Raw genomic sequence first — 25785 nt, 5'->3', positions numbered from 1 at the left:
TCCTTCAAATACCTATGGCCTTGACACATGGGTGCTCCCAGTATCCCTCAGCCAACTGGCCAGTCTGCTCTGACTCACACAGACTCTCCCTTCTTCACATACAAGCCGGCCAGTCCCCTCCCCCGACCCCACCGTGGCCAGGACTATGGTGGAGGAGCCGGTCCCGCTGGCAGTGCTAGCTCCCAGACAGGCGAGTGCCCACCTTCCAGTCACCCGCCTAGCAGGGCCCCCCTCAGCTTCACCCTCCTGTGAAAGATGACAGGAAGTGTGGTCTCTGTGGCACATGGCACTGGGGGTTAAATATTTTCAATAGCACCCCACACATCCCCACTTCCCCAGAGGAAAACATGGCTTCCTTGTGTGATGGATGCCTTATTTTTGTAGAGTAGCATGCAGCTTTCAAAGTGCTTCATGCACATCACTTTCTTTGACTGTTCAGCATATGAGGAAAGGGGACATGGTCTATACCTCCATTTTGCAGATGAGGAGGTGGATGACTCATGTTAAAGACCAGTCTGATGGACCTAGAATGAGAATCCATGCTCTCTCACCCCTAGACCAGCGTCATTTCTATTCTGCTCTGATGCCTGACCCAACTCCTACTTAATACTGTGGCTCTGAATTGCAAATATTTTCGTTCTACACATCCATTCAGGGAGTGCCTGCAGGGAAGCCTAGACTCCCAAAACCATGCTTGTAGACCAGTGTTCACAGGCATGCAAGATTTGAAAATGAAACAGACCAAGGATGGAGAGAGGGTTGCCCCATGTTGTTGCACCAGCTACCACCATTATCTCATTAAAGAAGTGACATGTTCACCATAAAAATAGGAAGGGAAGTACTTTAGAATCAGGGCTTAGCCTTTCCTAAGAAACAACCATTATTTGGCTATTGTAAATAATGCTGCTATGAACATTGGGGTGCAGGTGTCATCCAAAACATGGAAACATCCTAAATGTCCATCAACAGGTGACTGGATAAAGAAGATGTGGTATATTTATACAATGGAATACTACTCAGCCATAAAAACTGACAACATAATGCCATTTGCAGCAACATGGATGCTCCTAGAGAATGTCATTCTAAGTGAAGTAAGCCAGAAAGAGAAAGAAAAATACCTTATGAGATCACTCATATGTGGAATCTAAAAAACAAAAACAAAAATAAACAAACAAACAAAAACAAAGAGTAAATACAGGACAGAAATAGCCTCATAGACAGAGAATACAGACTTGTGGTTGCCAGGGGGGTGGAGGGTGGGAAGGGATAGACTGGGATTTCAAAATTGTAGAATAGATAAACAAGATTACACTGTATAGCACAGGGAAATATACACAAAATGTTAAGATAACTCATAGAGAAAAAAATGTGACAATGAGTGTGTATATGTCCATGAATGAAAAATTGTGCTGAACATTGGAATTTGACACAACATTGTAAAGTGATTATAAATCAATAAAAAATATCAAAAAAAAAAGAAACAACCATTAAAGCAGTTTAGGTCATTCCATTTTTTAAAATATAATTATATTTTTCAATTTAAATGCAGAAACATTTAAATAATTTTCCTTTATGCTTTGTATATAATTATTAATTGACACAAGTTTGTTGATCTGAGTTCATATATATATATATATATATATACATACACACGCACACACACACAAATACATATGTAAATATATATTCAACAATGTAGGGAAAAAACATTACTCCAATTAACTTCATTTTGATCAATATCATTATCAAATCTCCAGGTTCATACATTGTTTGGAAATGACACTCTCTGGCGCTTCCTCACGCAGCTTTTTTGACTATTCTGGGCAAAGAAAGAAGTTGGGAATTAATTGTTTCCACGCCACCAGCTGCTTTTCTGACCGTCTCTCTCTCTGGAGCGCCAGGAAGGCAGTGGGTAGTTGGCAGAGCGTGTGTCTGGCCGTCAGTACCAAGTGCTGAAGGAAGGGGGATGTGGCACCTGGAGCCACGGCAAAGACCCAGGGCTGAGGGCATGGCCCTGACGCACAGCCCCACCGCCTCGTCAGCTGCAAGTCGTCGGTCACCGTATCGCAATGCAGACCCAACTGTAAGAATCACTGGCTTTGTTTACGTGCTATGCCTGAAAGACTCTATTTTGTTTTAAGAAAATGACACAAGCAAGTTTCTGCCTGTACTGTCTCTGTCAGCCCCTACAGAGATCTGCTTATATGCAAGAGAAATCGGGGAGAACGCTGTGCGGAAGACGTTCTACTAAAGCACACAGAAAACATACATGACACACTAGAAAAGACTGAGAGAAGGATTCTTGTCCTTTCTGCCTGTGATACCTCAGGGTGTTTCTAGTTATTTCAAGGCAAGTCATGGAGCATCAACACAATAAACAGCCAATACAAAACTACTTTGAATCCATTTTAAATTGGACTTGAGCACATGCTCTTCTATACATAGTCAGGAGGGACTATGGACAGGACTTGGTCCATATGGACACCCAGGTATTGGATCTGGTGAGAAGGTTGGGGAGGACATCGTCCCGGGACTGAAGCAGGCATGGGAACACTGCCGGGTACTGGCAGGCGGGACCTCACAGGGCCTATGACACAGTAGAAGGAAGACCAGCCAGAGAGATGGAAATCAGGAAGCAAGGCTGAGGGCACTGCCTCTGTGTCATCCCACGCCGGGGGAACTGGGAACACTGGGTTTCTCTCTCCCGTCGGTGTCATGGATTGGGGACAGGCCAGCACTCACTAGTAGGCATGTGCATCCACCCTACCCCATCGCACTGCCCCACTGTCTCAAACCCGCTCCCTCCCAGCTGAGAAAACCTTAGAGAAGTACATTGTCATTGTACTGTGGCTCAACGCGGGTGCCAAGTTTTCCTTTCCATCTACAAATTCCACAGTTGCCCCTCCACACAGCTGGGCTGTCACCTCACACAGGGCACATCTAACGGCACAGCACTACGGTCACTGCCTGAAATGAAAACCTTAGCGTAAGAGAAATAAAAGACTGAGTAAACTCTTTTTACATACTTCATGGTCGTTTGCTTAAAGTTATGATTTCTAGAAAACAATGAAGTGAGCCAGAAAGAAAAAGATATGACATCAATCATACGTGGAATCAAAAAAAAAAAGAAAAAGAGGACCCTGATGAACTCACCTATGAAACAAAAACAGACTCACAGACTTAGTAAACAATCTTATGGTTACTAGGGGAAAAGGGGTGGGAAGGGATAAATTAAGGAGTTTGAGATTTGTGAATGTTAGCCACTATCTATGAAAATAGGTAAAAAACAAACAAGTTTCTTCTGTATAGCACAGGGAACTATAAGTCAATATCTTGTAACCTTTAATGAAAAAGAATATGAAAATGAATATATGTATATATATGCATGACTGGGACATTGTGCTGTACACCACAAATTGACACAGTGTAACTGACTGTACTTCAATTTAAAAAATAAATGAAAGCAATCTTTGAACATTTTTTTTGAGTTGATATTTGTATAAAAGAGATTGCTCACCAATACAGCAGACCTTTGTTTGGACAACTCAAGAGCGATCTCTAAGGTTGATTTCACATGGCAGCATCTCCATATGCTGAGGCTAGAACTGGAATTCCCAAGTGCTAGGAGGCTGGGCGAGTGGAACTTTTGAACAGTGAGCATCACTACCCCGCATCCGGCACCCTCACCTCACGTGCGGTTCTCCCAACCCCACACTGAACTCTATGCGGGTGGTTGCTTTCCACTCTCCTAACCTAACAAGGTGGTAACGATGGTCATCTCAATTCTATGCTTGGGGAAACTGAGACACAAAGAGGTCAAGTCACTAGTCTAAGGCCACGTAGTTAGCGAGTGGGACAGGGACTCTGTACCTGGACTCATTAGCTCCTTCCACAATAAAGAAACCAGTAAGAAACAAACGGCTTTTGCCTTCAGCTTGTTAATAAAATTTTTGATGCAGTAATAATTCCTGATCTTTTTATTGCACATGTGATATTTCATGACCCAAATAGCCTGGGAATAGCATTAGCTCCACTTTATAGATTAAAACTCTCAAAGCTCAGAAAGCAGAAACAATGTGCCCAAGGATATAAGTAACAGAATGAAAAGGAATTCATAATAATAACATGAAAATTCCCTTGCATCACCCACCGCGAACTTTTAGCAAGCAGAGGAGTAGGAAGGAGCGGAGAGGACTCAAAACCAAATCTTTTTAGTTATTTTGGGGTACACATGACTTATTGTAGCTCCGTATTCCAGAAGACCGCTTCCCCTGTCCCTCATTACTGAAAGGCAAAGTGATGAAACTGCTTCTCTTCAGAACTGAGCATCCACCAGTAGATGTACATCCTTTCCCAAACCACCCCCACTGCTCCTGTGATGAAAGTAACTCTAACAGCACACACTGGATAAAAATGAATGGGGCAGAGGAGAGAGAAATAATTAGGAAGAGACACTAAGCTGATGACAAACTCAGGTACAGGGATAGTTGGGAATATTAACTCAAATAATTTACAAAGAGAAAGCTAAGTAAGGTGAGGGTGGGGAGAGCATTTTATTAAACTCAAAAAAATGTGGTTAAAGTTGGAATTTACTGGAGTGGATGAGGATGGCTCGATCTTTCACTCTGGAAGCCAGTTTCCAACCCTAGGTGACAGAACTGAACCAAACCAGACTGAAACAAAATAAAATAAAATAATTGGCTGGGACAGAGTATCTTTGAACACAACCTGCTTATGGAAAATCCAAGAAATGATCTTTCACCAGCAACTGTATGACTTTAAGTAAGATTCAACTTTGGGGAAAGAAAAGTAATGAAGCGTGAAACAGTTTTTTTCTTTAGAATGGCAAATAGGAAGCCTCTTTTATTTTTCAAGTTATTGGTTTGCTGTCTTTAAATAAGAGATTTTACTAAGAGAGTAAACCTTAAAGAGTAAGTATCAAGTAAGAAGTAAAACTTGAGGTTCAGCTTTAGGACCCTTGGGATCATTGTGGGATAAAAATCACCACCTCTTTATTTTAGAAATACTAGTATATTTAGATAATATTTTTGCTCCAATAATCAAATCTTTCATTTTCTGGATCTAGCTAAGCCAGTTAAAGTTTGTGAATCCAACTATGGAAGAAGGACCACCCAACAATGTGAGAAATTTGCTCGCCCTTAATGAAAGAAGCTAAATGGGAAAATCAAAGGCAAAGGAGGTGTTCTGGACACACTGACATAATATGGTGGAAACAGCAGTGACTCTGCAAGGCACTCATCCCCTCATCACATTTTTGTTTTCATCTTTAAAAGCGTTAAGAACCCCTTTGGAATATCAGCACACCCGCGGACCTTCCGCAAAATAGTTGCACATTTTAAAATATTCATTGACTGAAAAAAAATAACTAATGGCGGCAAGCTACTCTAAATTTGGTAGCGCTTTTGAATAAATTTGCATTTATGCATCTCAATGAATAGCATATTTGTATGTTTCCCCAGTGGATGAACGTGTGTGTGTGACATATTACTTTGTTCAATCTACAGACAATGTTTGATGAGCTTGCGATTTTGAAGACCCTTATAAGTAATGCATGGCTCCCAAGGATTCCTCAGCTGCCAGATGGGAGCTACTGAACATTTTTTCTTCTACTAAAGACTCTGTGGTCTAAAAATAGATTTTTGGAAGGTATTCCAGCACATTGTCCTGCAAAGATTCGCAGTCTCTATGCATTGATAAGGAGCCAGAGTATCATACACTGAAATAAACAATGTCCATTGCTGAACAAAATAGTTTAGGAAGGTTTATTTCATAAAATTTGCTTTTCTGTGATTTTCCAAAATTTCAGCAATAATTATTCATCCCTTTTGTAGTAAAAACAAACAACATTGCTAAAATTTATGCTGGTGGGAAAGTAGTTTGGTGTAGCCATTATAGAAAACAGCATAGGGTTTCCTCAAAAAACTAAAAATAGGTCTACTTACCATATGATCCAGAATCCCACTCCTGGGCATATATCCAGAAGGAACTATAATTCAAAAAGATACATGCACCCCCAATGTTCACAGCAGCACTATATACAATAGCCAAGACATGGAAACAACCTAAATGTCCATCAACAGGTGACTGGATAAAGAAGCTGTGGTATATTTATACAATGAAATACTATTCAGCCATAAAAAATAATAAAATAATGCCATTTGCAGCAACATGGATGGACCTGGAGATCGTCATTCTAAGTGCAGTAAGCCAGAAAGAGAAAGAAAAAACCATATGATATCTCTCATATGTGGAATCTAAAAAAAAAAAGAAAAGGACCTTTTCATTGCAAAAATCATCCTGTCTTGCTTCTGCTTAAGTCCTTCTCCTCATTGACTGTTATGGTAACATCATGGTCCCTAAAACTGTCTGATGCTGCATACTAAACTCTTTAGCCTCATATCTAACCACTGTGTTGAGTGACCAATGCTAGATCTGTCATGGCCCTTTAGAACCATCTTGCTTGCTACTTCTTAGAGGAGTCTACTTTTTCCCGGAGCACATGCTCTGGACAAAGGCTCCCTAATTCTTCTAACAGGGTGTATTCACACAGGGAGAAGGGAAGCTGTCTTGCATCCCCAAGACAAATTACAAAGCCAGCAAATCCATTTTCTTTAGAATTGAACTGCCACCCAGATATGTTCTCATCATCTAGTTCTGTGAAAAGTACAGGTTCAAAATACCGTTTAGGCAGAAATTTAGGATAGGTCCAAAACAACGTCAAGTCCACAAACTGCACACTGCTGGCACACTGCAAACTGTTAGTAATCCGATTATCTGTGTGTATGCGTGCATGAGGGGATGCACAGCACCGCCAAGGGTGGCAGTGACCACTATTATCTCCCAGTTTCCAGTCTCATCTTCCTCCTGGTGAGAGATAATCCGTTTTGCAGGGCAGATGACCCCAATAACAAGAATCATACACCTCGGCCTCCTTGGTGGTTGGGAGTGTCCGTGTGACCAAGTTTTGGTTAAAGAGCTCTAAAGAGGCAGCGTGGTGTGTGTCCGTCTTCTTACGAAAGAACACACCCTTCTCTTGCTGCGTTCTGTTACATGGGATGCGGATGTGATGACCAGAGTATTATCAGCACTTCTGGACCATAAGGATGTGGATGACAGAACAGTGAGCTCAGAGGGGCCGAGGTCCCCAAATGAGTAATTTCTGTAGCTTCCATTCCAGCTCTGGATTGCCTACTCTGAACTGTTTCTAGGCAAGAAAAGGCTAAATATTTACATTCTTTAAGTCTCTGTATTTGCAGGCCAATTTTTTTTTCCCGTCTCTGTACTTTTAGCCAAACCTAATCTTACAGGATATACGGAGCTTTGCGTGACAACCAAGCATTTTAGCAGAATACAGAATTAGAACCTATAATAAACTTAAGAACACACTAAGTTAAGTTAGTGACTGTCAACCATTAGTGATCTTTAAGAATTCATTTAGAAGGTTAGCATCCTCTTTGAGCCTCCCAAGGGCTTAAAGGCCATGGGATTGGGTATTCCTGTTTAAACTAAGGCTTTTTTTTTTTCTTTTTCTTGGGAATTGGCCTTTAGTAACAGTGAAAAAAAAACTCACAGGAGGAGAATTCTCAGAATTCAAGGCACCCAGTTATTGCTACAAAACTGTCCAGTCTTAGTTTTAAATGTTGCTGCTAGCAAACATTATTAGTGATAACTTTCTCAGCTGGAATTTCTATCTTTGACGAAAATGTTATAGTTGATATATTTCTATTAAACTAGCAATTGTTAGCCCATGAAATACCTAATCAGCTGTCTTTATTTTTTTGGCAGGGGGTAGGTAATTAGGTTTATTTATTTTTAGAGGAGGTACTGGGGATCGAACCCAGGACTCTGAGCATGCTAAGCATGTCCTCTACTACTTGAGCTACACCCTTCTCCCCCTAATCAGTTGTCTATAAAACTGTTAAGGTCATGAAAAACAAGGAAGGATTGAGTTACTGTCACAGACCAGAAGGGATGAGGTGGCGTGACAGCAGAAGGCAGTCTGGGTCCTGGACTGGACTCTGGAAAGGAAAAGCACATAGTGGAAGACTGGTGGCACCCAAATAAAGTCAGGAATGTGGCTGACAATGATGTGCCAATATTGGAGATGCAACAGTGACAAATAAAAAGAACTAATGGAAGATGTGAACAGCAGGGGGAACTGGATGATGGTATACAGAAAAATCTCTGCTCCATCTTTACAAGGGTTTTGTATGTCTAAAATTATTCTAAATTTTAAATTGTTTATAAAACAGCAATATCTATTGCTAAGTAGCCAGGACGATTTGTGGAGATAATAGGTAGAAAGGCTTGTAGAAGGAAGCCAATCAATGTCAATATACTTTCTCCCAAGGAAACCTTTAAAATCCACTCCCCCCACCCTGTGCCTTCTTTTATCAGATAAATTCTGTGACAGGTACTTCTGTCTGGGCGTGGCTGAAAAATTTAACCTCTTGCCATAAACTTTTGTGAATCTGAAGATGGCTGTATGTTTTCCTGCCCTTTCTTGAAGGCTTTTTTCTCTGTAGTCTTCTCCATTTCTACACATATGACTAGATTTAGGATCCAAATCGTAGGAACTGCTCTCACGAAGGCATCGCACGGTAAGCTTCTTAAAGACAAAGTTCCCCTTTTCCCCATGACTCTCCCTCCTCCTCTCTCTCCCCCAAGGTTTTAAACTGAGTAGGTTCTCAGGTTGTCTCTGTTAAATTGATTTAAATTAATGAACACAAAGCATACTGTAAGGACTGTTTCATGATTTTTGAATCATTTATTACCTTTGCAAGCACTCCAGCATGATGTCAGATTTAATTACAACACTAACCTTTTGGCGCTGTCATATTTATTTCAAAGCACCAAGTCAGACAGGTTTTCCAGTATATGAGCTACTCTTATGAACACCAGGTGCCTCCGGGGGTTCTGTGAACTCCTTCAATCAACCAGGATAAAACAGCAAAGGAAGTCCTCTCTTAGTAAAATTAAAGCATGCCTTAGTTTTAACCGTAATTCCCACAACTGCCAAAAGATTCCTCACAATTTCCAAAGAATGTCTGGCAAATCAACAAAATGCTTTTTTTTTTTTTAAATTCTAGGTTCTTTCTTGCTCATTTAGCCAATTTTAGCATCTTGTTATTTATTTTTTACATCATACTTTTTTTATGATTTATTGCCTCAACTCTCTTTCTATACTTATTAGTACTGAACTCTACTCTTTTCTAATAAAAACATTTTGAAGTTCAGGTAAATTATAATAAAATAACACACAAAGGGTCAGTTGGGAAGAAAAACACATCAAAAAGACAAAGCAATGGCACATCCAGGAAATATTTTTAGCAGAACTGGAGAGAGGAAGGAAAAAAGGTAACTAAAGATGGTAAGAAGAAATAGTTTGGCAAGTGTGATTTTCAATCACAGCAAAGCGAAGCTCGGTTTAAAGTTCACACTCAGACAAGTCAGTCCTTCATGAGAGCAGCGTGCTTGGAAGCACAGAGAAGGATTCTCCTGGCTGAATTAAGACGGGCAATTCCATAGCAGGGAGACGAAGTCAAAGACTACAGTGGCAGACTAAGCAAGATATAACAAGGGCCCGAAATTTATGGAACCCCGAAATATTTAGGAGGTGAAACTGGCAGAACTTTGACGGAATAAATGTAGTAATGACAGGGACCAGTGAGGCGAGGACCAAAACAGGCTTCTGGCTCGAGTGATGCTTAACTTAGAGTCATAAGCATTTCCATTTTGCCAGTCTAGAGTTAGGCTAAAAATAATCATGCTGAGAATGGCTCCTCCACCTTGGGAAAGTTAAATACAAGGAATATTTTAAGTCAATACTGTTGGTCTGATTAGCGCTGGTACAGAGTCACCTAGTTAACACAAACACAAGGCACAATTAATATTCGAGTCCTTCTGGTTAAACGCAATTTAGGCATGATTACTTTAAATAGAAAGTTTATAAAATTTCCCAGTATTTAAGTCATTAATAAAATTCTAAGTCTTGATAAGAGTAGACATAGAGACATGGGAAAGTTTACTAGACGAGGAAACAGTAAAATGAACAGTAATGTAGGGGAAGCAAAAACAGAATCAGTGTGATCCATCAACCAGCAAACTGCAAAATGAGTCCCACACACTATTATCTGGACAGAAGCAAACACAACACCTAACTCTGGTTCATGAATACTAACTGTTAAATGTTCCCCTCTCCCAGAAGCAGAACTCAATCAGGCCAAATGCTGCCTGCAAAAAGGGAGAAGCCTGTGGAAATGGCTTGGAAGAGGTTTTGGACTGATGTCATTGTGCCTGTGTGGGGGGTGGAGGGCTACAATACAACCCAATCTAGACCCATCCTCTTGCACCTGATGTACCGGGGGCAAAAATGACAGAATGGCAGAGCCAGCGCAAGCACTCAGTTGCCCTTCTGGCCAAGTGTTCAGTCTCTTGACTCTCAGAAAGCCCCCTGAGTGACAAAGATGCACACGCTCACGTCCCTCCTCCTTTCTGCTCTGTGTGACTTCAACAACTTGGTATGCAACGTGAAAGAAACAGCAACAGGCAAGATCAGTTTCAGGCTCTCCTAAAAATAGTGGAGACGTTAATTGGCCTCATCATCCCACCATCAATCTGAGGAAAGACTTCCGCTAAAGAATTGGGTAAGAGCAGGAAGCAGTGGGAGAAATCAAGTGATCCACTAAGGTTAGCTGCATGCTCTCCAAGGAATCTATAGTTACAGACTCAGATGCCAATTTGAAAAAAGCAAAGGGTGGCATTCACACACGCATGCACGCACGCATGCACACACGTACACACATCTGTCTGTCTTAAGACATAGACAGAAACCAACCAGCATGGACACTGCCACAGATGCAGCAGAGTTGAGGAGGTGGATGGTCGAGAAATTCCACAGGAGGGGCTGGGGCTGCCAGGGTATGGCGGGAGTGGGAGGAAGTTAGGGGTGAATGGGGGCCCTTTAAGGGGACCTAGTGGCAGAAAGTATTCATTAATTAGTACCAATGCATTTCAGCATTTCAGCAATTGGTATGCTGGTCCCATGCCTATCAGATGAATATCAGTCCTAGCAAACAAGGGTATTTTTCTGGTATTAAACTCCCCAAATCCTAGAATGTGGATCACAAGTAGGGCATGGCAGAGTTTAAGAACAGTAATGAATTATATTGACCACAATGATGTAGAGGAGGGAAAAAAAAAGACAGGAAAGGCTAGCTTTAATATAAACTAGACTAAATGACTTAATTATCCAACTCAAGAGAGGCTAAAGGAAGACTTTCACTGAAAAACCTGAAATTTTTACTTCTTTCAAGGATGACATGACGGGTTTTCTGGAACAGATTAGGGAATGCTGGGGGGATAATGTTAAGGACAAAAGCATTTCTCCAAAGGAGCCACAGGATCCTCAGATAATCACTAGGAGTTTCTGAGGGGTCACAGGGGTCTGGAGTTTTAATTCCAAGAAGATAGTTACCAGCACAACTTACCCGAGTAGGATGAGTACCCTCTCTCTTTTCTGAACCTTTTTGCACTTTCCTGACTTTCCAACCTTTAAAAAAGCACAGAGACATCAGAGACCAACTTTGCACTCTGATCCTGAGCCCGAGGACTCTAACAACATCAGGAAATGCAGGGTGAGAAACTGACGGTGGTTCCATCAACCAAGCTCCAACTCTAACAGCTTTCACAGTTTGGCACACACAGGCCGTGGATGACCACTGACATAAACAACATAAAATCAGTGTGTACAAAGGTGTTCATGGCAGCAGTGTGCATAACAGCAAAGAACTGGGGAAGCATAAATGTTTACTTTAGCGAGTCTGTTATCTAATCAACCTCACATCCATTCAGTGTGAGGTTACACAACCATTAAGATGATGTTTGTAAAAAACATTGTAATCATATACACATATTATATATATATAAGGGAGAATATATAATTATCTGCATAGTATGATCATAACTAACAACAAAAAATTACCTACAGTCATAAAAAATCACCACAATACTAACAATATTTGTGGGTGGGAATTGAGATTTTGAGTGTCCTTTCGTCATCCTCCTATTTATTGGTATTTTTCCAACTTACTTTAAATAAGCATGTATTAACAAAATGAATTAAAATCAGTAGTGTGTTTTGGACAAAGTGCAGGGGCTTACACTAATTCTGTAGGTAGTAAATGTGGTCTTCAGAGAGAAAATACTCTTTTGGCTCCATATTAGAAGCCATAACACTTTGCATGCTCTTCCCGTAAGACCTTCCTCTAAACAAAGGCCAATCTGTGTGTGTGTGTGTGTGTGTGTGTGTATAGAGAGGAGATTTCAACTAAAGATGCACACAGTTCTGGGGTCAGCATCTCTATGGGCTGGTTTGAAAGACACTCATAATCTATTCAGAGTGTTTTTGAAAGTGTCCAAATGTCTATGAAGATTTATTGGAGCTACTGGGACCCCATATGGATTAATAGTAGGTCAAAAAAAAAAATTATATCAAAATTAGCTCTTATCTTAACTATCTTATTACTTTTTGAGAAATACATGATTTGCTACACATTGTGATATTATGCCCCCCTCCCACAATGCCCCGAGCTCAGTGACGTTATCATCTCCATCGTAAGGATGAGGAAACAGAGGCTTAGGCAACATGAGTAAGTCACTCAGGGTCACACAGCTAAGAATTCTAAGTGAAGTAAGTCAGAAAGAAAAAGAAGAATACCATATGATATCACTTACATGTGGAATCTAAAAAATTTTTTAAAAAGACAAATTAACTTATTTACAAAACAGACACACAGACATAGAAAACAAACTTATGATTACCAGAAGGGAGAAGAGGGCAGGAAAGGATAAATTGGGAGCTGGAGATTTGCAGATACTAACTACTATATATAAGTAGATAAACAACAAGTTTATACTGCAGAGCACAGGGAACTCTATTCAATATCATATAGTAGCCTATAATGAGAAAGAATAAGTAAATGAATATACGTATGTCTATGTATGACTGAAACATAATGCTGTACACCAGAAACTGACACATTGTAAACTGACTAAACTTCAGTTAAGGAAAAAAAAAAAAGAGGAAGAAATGCAAAAACCAGGATTTGAACTGCATACTCTCTGACCTCAGTGTCTGCGTCTCTGACCACTATTCTATATTGTCTGCACAGTTTGACACCAATAATACACACCTACATGTCTTGGAAGTAGGTAGTCCTCACAGACCATCCTTCCCTACCAATGTCGGCTCTAGACAAGCCTGGAGAAGGCAAGCCAGGTTCTGGAAGACACACACATATTAACTAGCCACTTCAGAAACCTAAGTGAACCCTATCTTGGAAACCACAGTTCAAAGAAAAGGATGATGCAACTGTCTGATGGTTCTGCTTCTATTAAATCAGCGTTAGAATGTTACCTATTTGCATCCATAAAATTCACTCCATCTTTGTTCTGTTTTGAATTTGCTAATTTATTTAAGAGAGCTAATTGTATCTAGCGCTAACATTTACTCTGAAAGACTCATCATGATCTGTTGCCGAAAAGGACATAGATTCTGATCTGGCTAAATTAAATGAAACAATAAAGTTCTGGTTTAAAATTCACTGGCTTTGCAGCCATGGACTTCTGACACAAAGAAAAGAAAACTAATCTCTAATTATGATTTTTATGATTTAATAATCAGGAGGCACCGATAGATCATCGGTACCCAGGAACCAAAAACATAAGAAATCCTGGCCCCAGCAACACAAGCAAGACCCCGGTCATCCTTCTGTCTCACAATTCTGGATTCTCATGTCCCCTAAACTCTTGGGCTGAGGAGGAATGGAGTAGTATAATTAGGAGGGAAACTCTCTATTAACTCCCGCTAAAATTCAGAAGGAGAAAAATGCATGCAGCTGGAACATGAAAACTCTAAGAAAAGTGAGGGCTTTGAGGAATGATAAATAGGCTGGGATGAGGCCACATAACAAGAATAATCACGGTCTAAATCCAAGTGCAAAATTCTATGGTGAAACTGATGTCACCACGGAACACCTTTCCAAATGAAGAGCTAAATGTAAGAGGCGTCGGAAAATCATTTCAACCCAGATGGGCTGACACTTCAGAGAACGACCTGTGGGAAATCATATCACAAAACAGGAATGAATGAAATCAGCTGATGGGTCGTCTACTAGTTTTTAGCTTCAACAGAATAGTCTATTTTCAAAAAGCCTAAAGAAAACAAATCCAAAAAGGTATTTTTGTCTTTTGTTTGTGTCCAAGCACAACTAGTTCTTCCTGAGGAAGCAGCAGACGTATAAAAATAGAGACTAAAGAAACATAAACTGGCTATTTACACAATACTATTCAAAATTTAACAATGGTAATAGAATGCATCTTTCTAATCTTTGCATCTGTCTGTACAGTTCTATGTAATCTATAAAATTTCACATGCATCATCTCATTTCAACTTCCCAACAGTCCTGGGAGGTTCCCAGGGCAGCATTAGACCCATTTCACAAAGGATGGAATTCAGACAGAAAGACTAGAGGGCTTATGGCAGAATCTGAACTTGAACCCACGTGTCCTTGCTGCATGTGGGTCCAGCAGAAGCATGATGCGAGAGAATGCTCAGCGGCCAGCCTGCCTGGATTCAAAATCCGAAGACTGCTGATTTGGAAAATGTACTTAACCTTTCTAGGACTCAGTTTCTTTATCCATAAAGTGGAGACAATAATAGCACCGACTTCATAAGGCTGATGTCAGGATAAAATGAGTGGATATTTGCAAAGCGCTTGGCACCCAGTAGGCATTATACATGGGGCTGTTATACCATAAGTAGGGATGTTTCATTCCACCTCCCCTTTTAAACATACAAATATTTTGTAAAGTCATGTTCCCAATAGTTATAATTGGGTATCTCAAAATTCCCAATGTACTACGCAAAATTATTAGCAAGTTAGCGTCTGATCCCAACCCAGAGCCTTAATTTTCTCTTTAAAGGAGGGGCCATTTAAAGAATGCCATTCTGCTAGCTGTCCCGTGGGAGGGTAAAGTCAAGATTAGCGTAAATTTGATAATCAGTACTATGATACGCTCTAGAACTAAAGGTAGCCCCTCTCTTCCTGATTTTCTTTAATGTCTCATTACTTACGAAAGCTCAAAAAAGGAGATGCAGCCTTACCTGCAACAACCCATAAAAATGAAAGCGTGAGTCATCCCACTCCGCGATCAGAAGAGCAGGCTCTGCCTGTCGATTCATAGCTGAGTGAGCCCAGAAATGAATGAAAAGTCAGGCCAGATGATCATCGCTCTGCACAACTCGGCCCAGAAGGCAACCTGGAACTTAATGAGTGCCTTGGCTGGAATTAGGAAGTATCAAGAGACTCCAACAAGAAAAAATAAAAGAGGAAAAGGAAAGTAACTTAATGAATCACTCTAATTCTGGAACTACTCAGCGCAGAAAGAAAGTACGAGTCTGTTTAAGTGACTAACACCATCCATTCAGAGAAGTGACTTAGCAAATAATGAAGTTGGAATGTGACCATTCAGGATAAACCTGACCTTCAGCGAGAGAATGGCAGCTACACGACGTGGCATTACGTGCCAGAGTCACTGACCAGCACTGTGCCGGCCCCCTGGTCACTTAGTCTGTGGCCAGAAAGTATATTTTAAAATTGAATGTAATTCAGAAAGCCTCAATCAGGCAGTGACTATACCTGGCGTGATGGAAATTTCAAACATGGAGGTGATGCAGGCTGTTCCCTGGGGAGTGTATAGTCACACGTGGTGTGTGCTGAGATTGTAAACATCTATTTCAAATTTTTTGAAAAAAAAATTTTTTTCATGCCTAAATATCCTACTTCATTAAGTCAAGAGAGGACAAAGCAGGGAGTTTGGGGTTCAGAAAGCACTGTCCAGGTAACAGTCCCCAGTGATATCAAAAACAAAACTTTGACCTTTAATGGTTTTCTAGCACTCTCACAAAGGCTACTGATTTGTATATGCTCCAGATCCCTATAAAGAAGGTACAAAGAAGGTAAGGTTCTGCAGCTCAGAGACCTCAGATGAGGGGGCCACGCTTGCACAGGTAGGAAGTAGCAGAAACAGAACTTGAACTTCGACTCTATATCCCAGTCTATGGCTTTGTCTACTCTCCCATGCCAAGTCCCCAGGTGTTTACAAAGCACAGCCACATACCTTACTCCAGGCTCATTTGGATCTTCAGTTACCCTCTGGAGTGGAAAACAGCAGGAGACGGAGATTCTGATTTTCAGACGAGAAACTTGCCAAGTAGCTCTGTGACGGGTTATCAACACCGAAATCTCAGTCTCTGGATTCCTAGACGGGGAAGCTTTCTTCTGCTTCCCTGATGAGAGTTCTCTCTAAAATCTATGTCCCCTTCTTCCTGGATATCTGGCTTGACTATATTTCACAGCCTTCTTTGCAATTAGGTATAGCCATAGGACTGAATTCTAGCCAATGAAATGGGAGTGTAAGGCGTGTACGCCTCTCCGAAGGCTTGGTCTCAGGTACACACCTCTAAGCCTGCTCCATCCTGGCTGACTGGAATGGAGATAACAATGACAAACCAGTGCCACCGCCAACCGAGGTCCCTGGGTGACTACACAGAGCGAAGTCCCCTTCCTCTCCCACGTCACCATCAACACCTCATTGGACAATCATGTGATTAAGAAATAAACTTGTGTTGGGTCATGCCATGTTTGGGTGGATCTGTTGTTGGATCTGCTTGGCTATGACACATGCCAGCTCATTCGGGGCAGCAGCAGCACCAGGCCCTTGCTCTGCTTCGCAGAGACTCCAAATCCACCCCTGCAGGGATGCTCCTGGGCTCTCACAGCTCACTGCACCAAAATAACGAGGGGAGCTGGGCAAGCTGGCACAGACATTCGGAGGCAGGGCAGAGCAGCAGATGAGACGAGGCTCTGAAGTCCGGCTCTATCATCTGCTAGCTAGCTGCTAGATGCTCCCTCAGCCTCTCTGCTTTCCTCATCTGTACCACAGTGATCATAAAGTGCAATAACGTTGTGGTGAATTTTAAGCTATATCACAACTGAAGTGATATGCTTGGCATAGACCATGGCACATGGAGGACCCTTGGTAACCAGGAGGCATCATTCATCTTTAGCTTGTGCACTGCTGAGCCCTCCTGTCACCACAACACAAGGAGAATTACAGCCGAAGGTGATATCGATGGTCTGCAATGGGGAAGTAGAGACAGGAGCTCTGCATTTGGCATTCTAAAGAGGACACAGCTGGGAAAGACAGTTAAGATGATTAAAAAGATAAAGGTAAGTGCCATTGATGCAAATGGGACAGATGAGTAAGTGAAATGAACAGAAACGTACTTGTCTCCAGTACTACTGGCTTTCACTAATAATCCTGGGTCAGCTGTCAAGTAAGATCCACTTGTCAGCAAACGCCTTAGTCATGCAATCGTAGGAGGCTCTAGATTGGGTTTTACTAACCATCTACATAAACAAAGACGCCTGTAGCCCAAATACAGACATGATTATGCCTCTTGTAGGCTCTGAGAGAACCCCAGAGGGTTACAGAGAATTTTATGCACTGGTCACTGACTCTAAAGATAGGGTCGTACCATTTGCTCCATGACTGCAGGCTCACGCCTTCCATTACTTTCTCTGCTTAGTGATCTTAAAGCTTTACTTTGGGAAGTTCTCATTTCACATGGTGCTTAGTAAACATAACACAGACACACACACACACACACACACACACACACACACACACACACACACACACACACACACACATATGGACACTGTAATTTTCTCATCGCTTCAATACCAAACACCAAAATAAAATGTGCCCACATAAAATTATAGCCATGCAGAACATTATTTTCAAATTCCATGGTATTCCAAATTCTCATGTTATTCAGTATTGCATTTTAAAAATGATAATCTCTAAAGCCAAGTCTATTTAGTTAAATTGTATGTTACCAGTTAAGTTCATTCACACTGAGAACAAGAGTCTTCTTCCCGTGGCTATCAAACCATCAGGAGCTGCCTCTTCTGCAGGCAGGATAAAAGGAAACGATTAGCTACGAGAGTGCCTTCCAAAGTTTGTTGTTGTGATTTTTGCCGTGCTTCTCCACCAATTCCTTCTAGGCATCTCAGCATCCACCTGACACATGGCAGACCCTGAGGGTATTCTCTGAGAAAACACCGACAGCATGCCCAGCACCCCGTGCAGATCCAACAAGGGCCGCTGGTCAAAGACCGGGCGTGTCCGTCCCTGAGCTGGCTCGTTCCCAGTACCTCTCCTCCATCCTCCCGGCCGCCGCCCTACTCAGCGCTACTCTGTCTTACACACCACTTGCCAGCGTCCTCTTCTCACAAAGGGACCAGGCCTCAAACTCAGAATTACTGGCCGGTGAGAGTGTCTAACAAGAAGCACCTTGTTTTATTTTTATGGTATTGGTTCCTAGGGTTGAGCTTCTATTTATGAAAAGTGATACCCGTCTCCCACTAAGATTTCATCAACCTGGCGTCCAAGCCCCGACACAGCATGTTCAGATACTCTCTGGTAGCCTCCCCTGCTCCTCTTTTATGGCAGCCAAAAAGAGCTTTACACTGTCCCCCTGCACGCTTTCTTACCTCTGTTTTTTGGCCTGTGTTTTTCCCTGGCCTAGAACACCCTCCTTACTCCCTGTCAAAGAAGCCTTTGCTATTTCTCTTTTCTCAGACGTACTCCCAGAGCAATCTGCCTTTCTTATTTTACAGTCGTGTAGCAGAACTACCTGGGAGATTTTTCACACTGCTGATGCCTTAGCCCCAGCTTTAGAAATCCTGGTTTAACGTGTATAGGGTGTAGCCTAGGCCTTGGAGGACTGTAGAAAATCTCCCGGAGTTTCCGGTCTGCAGCGAAGTTTGAGAACCATTGCCATAGACACTTGTGACCTCCCCTAGGTGCCCACTCCTGGACAGTTTCTTGTCTTTGCTCACCTTGGTAGAGACGGAATGGCAATGAGAAAGACTCGAGCATCCGTCTCAGCATCGTGGACTATCTGGGCCTGCTCTGGTTCCAGGACACCCAAATCTCTGATGGATTTTCAGTCACGACTCTATTACGTTATAGCGCCGGTTATTAGAAACAGACAATCGGGAACAGGAAGGCATCATGACAGCTCAGCCAAGCTTTGGGCTGCTTCCACATCTAGGAAATGCATCATGCAGACTATTTTAGATTGTTGATTAAACATGGGTAAAAAAATAGCCATCTGGTGCCACAAAGTATGAGCACCATAAACTTTTTTCTCCCATAGCCACATGATGTAATTCACCTCTACAAACCAAATGCTCTCAATTAGATGAACCATTGTTTTCAATATGGCGTCTTTCAGTACGGCTCTGCCTAACTGCTATATGGCACACACGTGGGTATGGTCTGTTCTCAGAAATAAACAGTTCAGAGTGCGCTGAAATGCATGACATTATAATTCATAGAAAAATCTCATACCTGGCTACGAGCTATAATAAGAGAAAAATTTAAGAGCCTTAAACACCCAACATGATCAAGAACTCTCCAAAATCTCTGCTAGACTTTAGGTTAGCTTCCTGGTGTTTAAAAGACACTATAGGCCTTCTTTCCTGTGAATTCTTCCGTCTTGACAGTTTACATGTTTTGTTTTATACTCCCATCTCTCTCAGCCTCCCAGGTTCTGAAATCGGTAAGAAATGACATGTCAGTTTCTCCTAAAACATGATTAATGACAGATCAATTTCTGAACTCACGTGTATACCTAAGTCCATCCTTGAGAATATTTTGAATCAGTCTTTTTGCCATCCTTGTTACTCTGCCTGGAGAAAAATGACAGAAATCCCAGACTTCATGGAGAAACTGTCCAGATATAAGCTGTGGTTAACACAGGGCAGTCGAACTGAGTGTCAGGAAGATGCAAGTCATTTTCCGTTCATTAATTCCCACGAGTATCTTCTTCTTCCCTCATTGTTCTGTCCCCACCTACGTTCAAGGTTTTTCAGCCAGTCTTTTAGGCACATTTGTTCTCTCTTCCTTAGTATATTCTCTGATATCTCCTTTGTTCTTTTATCTCACAAGCTTAGCCTCTGGTTTTGCGCTGACCTCTCCCTAAATGTGAATCTACTGGGGGCACAGTCATCCCTCCCCCCACTCCTTGACCCTGACAACCTTGCTTGCGTTGGCTGCAGTGGAAGCAAATCCTTCTGGAAACAGATTCTCTCACATTAACGATACAGGTGTATGCCGTGATAAAAACAGGCATGCCTGTGGACAAGACTGGGAAGGGGAAGGATCCAGAAAGACCAATGGAATCTACTTTGTGTACTGTGATATTTATGGAGATGCTTTGTTTACTTTCCCTAGTGTTATTATAACTTTGTTATGTTGTTATAATTTGTCAGTAGAATTGTAAACTTTTGAATAAAAAAAGCATGCAACTTTTTTAAAAAGTTGACTTAACAGCTCTAAAACATGTGTCGATTTTTTTTTAAACTCTTTGAATTGAGTGAGACAGAAAATAATGAGTAAGTTTGCAGAGATGGACTTAACTTGCTACATGGACATCTGAAGCTGGCCCGTCCACCTTGTGCACAATTGAGTCTGTGGACTAGAGGCTTCTCACACATCCTTCCCCGGGGCGGGGGGGCATCTTTATTCTTGCAGAATCTGAGCCGACACCGCTCCCCCACCTCTCCGGAGCCCTGCGTTAGGTTCCCCAGCTCTTCTGTGCTATTCCTTTTTCTCTTCCGCCCTACTTCACAGCTGTGCGGTGACATCCAACACTTCCCGGCAGCATATGCTGGCAGGAGCAGGTGCCAGAGCAGCAGAGAGGGTGAGAAATGGAGAGGATCCCACGAAGGGCTGGGCTCTGCCTCGCAGGCCCCAGCTCTCCTTCCTTCCTCACCCCGGGGACCAGGCGGGCCCAGGTGATCACACTGCTGCTGTCATTTTCGCATCTATAAAATAGCTTTCTGAGAATCCATATTGAGATAATCCATATTCAAGGGCCTAACTATAGTCAATTCTCACTATATGGTAAGCTTTTACTACCCTGCCACCTTCTGAGTTAGGCTTGCGGGTTAAAGTGATGGGTAGGGAAGTTGGGACAATGTTCCCTTTACTTCAAGAAAACCACATTTTTAAGATAGGCAAAAGTTACTTCTGTAACCCATCTGAAGGTCTGTTCATTCTCCCCACTTCAGATAAGCTCCAGAGAGAAGAAACGAAATGAAAGGTCTCTGTGGGATTTATTCTGATGCTTCTGTCATTCATTCATTCCTTCATTCATTCACTCAACAAATACTTGTTGAGCATCAACCACATGCCAGATGATCTGACAGGTGCCCAGGATACAGCATCAAAAAAGTGCATTTCCTGACCCCATGGAACCTGAGACTAGCAGAGGGGACACATTCTAACAAGGGAACACACACACCACCACCACACACACACACACACACACACACGCTCATGTATAATATATCAGGACGTGATAAACTCAATGGAGAAAAACTAACTGGGGTCAGAATGATGCAGAGCGGGGCAGGAGGAGGGAGGGGAGCGATTAACCTTGCAGGTGGCCGATGGAAAAGGCCTCTCTGGTGCAGTGGCATCTGTGCAGACCCTTCTCTGGAGACCTTCTTGGAAACTGTTCTTCAGGAAAACAAGCTCACTCATGCACAGGCATCCTTAGCATCGATGACTCTCCGGGTAAGTTGGTTTTAACATACCCCTCTGCTAGATGAAGAAAGGATGTTCAGTGATAATCACGAAACGGAACAAATCTATTTCATGTGTAATCTAAAATGTGCCCTCATCAAACAAAATCGTGTGCTTGAAGTACCCAAATGTTAAACACAAATAAAAGCTGTAAGCGGTCGCAGCGTATGACAGAAATACTGTACTTCAAGGTGTGTTCATTTTTACCACCATTGTGTTCTTGTTGTTTATTCCAAATCTATCATTTAAATGCAGCCATATCACAGGTGCTGGAGACATGAGCTGTGCCTGAAGCAAGAGAAGGGTCCCAGGACAGCTCTGCCCTTGCGGAGCAGATGACTGAGGTCCTGTGAGCCGTCGGCATACCTGGGACTTCTCCAGACTGACCTCCAAGTAGAATACAGCGTTTATTAAATAGTGATAATAATGTGTTAATTGGGAACTTATGAATATCAATAAAATTTAACAGTAACCATAGCAACACCTATTTTGGAGAGAAAAAAAGTATTTTATCACTGACATTATTTAGAAGTGCCAGTGTTTGGTGATAATTACAAGCAGAACAATTCTAAGATCATTTTACAATAGTTTAAAATTCTTGGTGTGTCTGCTTTCGCCTGCCCCACCGCCCCCCAAGAAATGCCACTGACAGGCTGAGGTGGGTGACCCCTCTCCCCTCATTTCCAGATCTAGCATGATCCCTTCTTTCAAATATGTTTCACACTGTCATTCATGGACCTTTCAGAACCCGGAATACAACAGCTCATATCCTGAAAGTAAAGTGATCAGACACCATTGCTGAAGCTCAACAGAAAAGCTCATTTGACTCCTTAGAAACGGAAGCCACTCAGCCTTTTTGTTTATTAGAAAGAACATCATCCCACTTTTGAGAGCAATTAACAGACATTACTAATACCTGAGATGTGGAAGCGGGCAAGCTAGGCAGTGACCAGGGGGTACACAGAGTTATCAGACGTGGTCTGGGACCTTAAGACATATAGTCTTGGATACAGCTTATAAAAGACGAAAAACAGAGCAAATTAATTCAAGAGATAGAAGTTTACTTTAAAAAGGAGAGATTACTTTAATCAGGAGTGGTCAAGGAAAACTTCTGCTTGAGTATTTGACCCAGCTTTCAAAAGGATGCAGTAACACTGGGTAAGAAAAGAGGAAGAGGACAGAGAAAATGTACAGTGTGCTGAAGGGTCAACCAACAGCTCGGACGACGGCACAACATGACACTGAGATGCACCACGACACAGATCAGGAGTAGAACGGGCCTTGGGCGGCCTTGAACGCCTGGTGAAGGAATTTGACTTTATAAATAGCTGAGGGTCGCCAACTGCTCTAAGGGAAGAGCTAACCCACTCAAAGTGGTATTTTCAAAACATGAATCTGGTGGCAATATAAAGTAAGAACTGACGTAGAAGAAGGGGTTTGTAAAGAAGGAACAAATCTGGGTGCATAAAGGCAAAAAAATGATAAAGACCTGAGCTGCAGAAATTCTCCTTCAGATACAATGGAAATGTACGACGTGAGACAAGGGGTCAAACACCACAAAGTTAAAACTCTAGAGTCTGACTTTATTTTCACTTGGAGAATATAAAGATAAGAGCATGGGGAAAACAGTCACACAGCTGGCCTCTAGGAAAGCTGTCTTCAGTGGAATGTCGTAGTCTTCTGAATCGAAGATGAAATACTCTGAACTGAAGAGTCCGGAAGCAGCAGCATAGAGAAGTCAGAGGAACGCGGAATTCTCTTTGAACGTTAGAGCTCAAATGTTAGTTTCTCCACAAGAGCCAACACAAGCTCTCCATCCTCCAAAACAAGAAAACAAGTAAAAAGAGTCACTTGTATAATGTTCAGGAGCATTCTGTGTGGTGGTGCCCCCCCACCTCCCTGGGACATCCTGGCCTGGAGTCAGACGCTGCAAAGTGAAACCCTGGGGCCCCTTCATAGGATCTGCCTTCTCTTTCAAACTCTTTTCTTGAACACGTAAGCAACTTCAATTGAAAAAAAATTTTTAAAGACACTAATGAACACCTACAAAACATCAGGCATAGTAAACAATCTTAACGATTATTTGGGGGAAAGGGGGTGAGAAGGGATAAGTTGGAAGTTTGAGATTTGCAGATACTAACTAGCATATATAAAATAGATAAACAACAAGTTTATACTGTAGAGCACAGGGAAATATAATCAATATCTTGTAGTGACCTATAATGCAAAAGAGTATGAAATCGAATATATGTGTGTGTATGCATGGCTGAAACATTTTGCTGTACACCAGAAATTGATATATTGTAACTGACTATACTTTAATACAAAAATTTAAATTTAAAAAAAAAGAAAAAAGAGTTGCATTTTAATCCTCTGAGTGAGCTGTATTTCTCTTGTGCTAATTAATTCATCTCTCCTCTTTAAAGCTTCCTACAAGAACCCCTGAGGTCTCCAGAAAAGAAAAGTGCCCTGTTCTTATTTGTGAGTTGACTTAAGGGATAAGTGCAAGTCTAAGAGAGTTTATCCAGTCAATATATTTATCCTTATTACAGATAATTTGTTGATTTTAAGGCATAGTCCATATTAGAAATTTGGTGTTCCAATTTTCATCCTTTAAGTCATTCAAATTAAAAATTAAAAAGTATATAATTAAAACATTCTTGCACCAAGCATCAAAATCCTTGTACTATATACTTTTATTTTCAGTGAATGTGAGCATTTATGTGAGGGTTTCTCTGTAGGTTTGAGAAAGAGGCCCCCCTGTCCCAGGCAGCGGACAGGGGAGTGGAACAGAATGGTTGCTCATTTTCTGACTCAGGTTACTAAAATCATTACTAAAGAGAGAGACTATCCATTTTGAGAGCCACAGGTAAAGTAATTTTTCCCAAATCCAAGATTTGGTTTTATTTTCTTCAACTAGAGATTTCAGTTTCCACTGAAACTTGATCCCCTTTTAAGGGCGTTCACCCTCTGAGACCAGCGCCGTTCATTGCCTGATTCAGTCTCTCTCAGGGTGATTTTCACGCTTCTGAAAAAACACATCTTGCCAAACATGCATAATGGACTGAGATTCTTGAAACTCCCTTCCTGTCCCTCCACAATTCAAATCAAGCTCTTTCAAAGCCAACATACTGCATCTTGATTGAAGCCTGGAAAGGTTACCAATAGTAAAGGTGGAAAAGTTTCCACAAAAACAGGTAGATGGAAGAAACAACCCTTACACGGCACCCAAGATGCGCCGCGCACAACCCTTACCAGACGCGCTCAGGGGCTCATTTTGGCCCTGCCCTCCTTGACCACAGCTCTGCTGTCTTGAAGGGACACAAGCTGTGATCACCTCTGAGCCGAACCCCCCACATTTATGTCCACCTCCCCCCAAAGCCAGGCACGTGATGTCATTTTCTTTAAGCCAGACTTGGCACAGGGAAGCGGTGTGTAGCTTGAATACTGGGCATCGCTGAAATGCCGCCTGCTCTGTGGGCTCTCAGCCCTGAAGCCGCACCTGTGAATGGCTTGCTGACCACCGATTTCCAAGTGAGAGTATTTTCCCTCTTGCTTTGAATCTCTCCAAGTTTCATTTGAAACTCCTGCTAATGAGATGTATCATGTTAAGTCACATGTCAGAAATGCCAGATCTCCACAGAACAGTCTATAGTCATAGAGAATATACTGATGCTCTGCAAGAATTATGAAGAGGATGCCTTGGTCTAGGGCAACAGGAAAGGAGTGCTTCACGGACGAGGTAGGAAAGACTTAATGATGTGTTATTTGCATAGGGTTTACAGTTTCCAAAATACTCTCAGAAACCTGGTATCGCCTCATCTTCAGAACAGCCCTGGGAAGCCCTTCCATCTCTAGTGGAGTTCCGGCAACTTCCATGCAACAAATACTTGTGGAGCAACGAGTATGTACCAGGAACTAGTTCACCCACAATAGTCAAGGCCTCTGCGCCCACGAAGCTCAGGGTGGACAGGACACAAAATGAAAACAAACAAAGCCATCATCAAGGTAACTCGGGACAGTGAGAGAAGCCATGGG

General features: G+C 42.0%; 1 protein-coding gene across 9 annotated transcripts in view; it reads right to left on the bottom strand.

The window, feature by feature from the left end:
* LRRC3B (leucine rich repeat containing 3B) overlaps window positions 1-25785 on the bottom strand; it is an 82403-nt gene that overhangs the window by 33715 nt on the left and 22903 nt on the right. The window contains exons 2-3 of one of the 9 annotated variants that reach the window (XM_072951654.1): window positions 21598-21765; window positions 18993-19203 (exon numbers count right to left, since the gene is read on the bottom strand). The exons of 4 other annotated variants lie outside the window; for them this stretch is intronic. The gene's annotated coding sequence lies outside the window, so the exon portion shown is untranslated. Of the gene's footprint in view, window positions 1-11510; window positions 11573-15187; window positions 15453-16203; window positions 16694-18992; window positions 19204-21597; window positions 21766-25785 lie in introns of those variants that run through there. 4 more of the 9 variants (XM_072951639.1, XM_072951676.1, XM_072951610.1 and 1 more) reach the window with 4 other exon arrangements.

Source organism: Vicugna pacos, chromosome 1 (assembly GCF_048564905.1).
Source record: "Vicugna pacos chromosome 1, VicPac4, whole genome shotgun sequence".
NCBI lineage: Eukaryota > Metazoa > Chordata > Mammalia > Artiodactyla > Camelidae > Vicugna > Vicugna pacos.
This window is presented reverse-complemented; position numbering and strand designations above follow the sequence as displayed.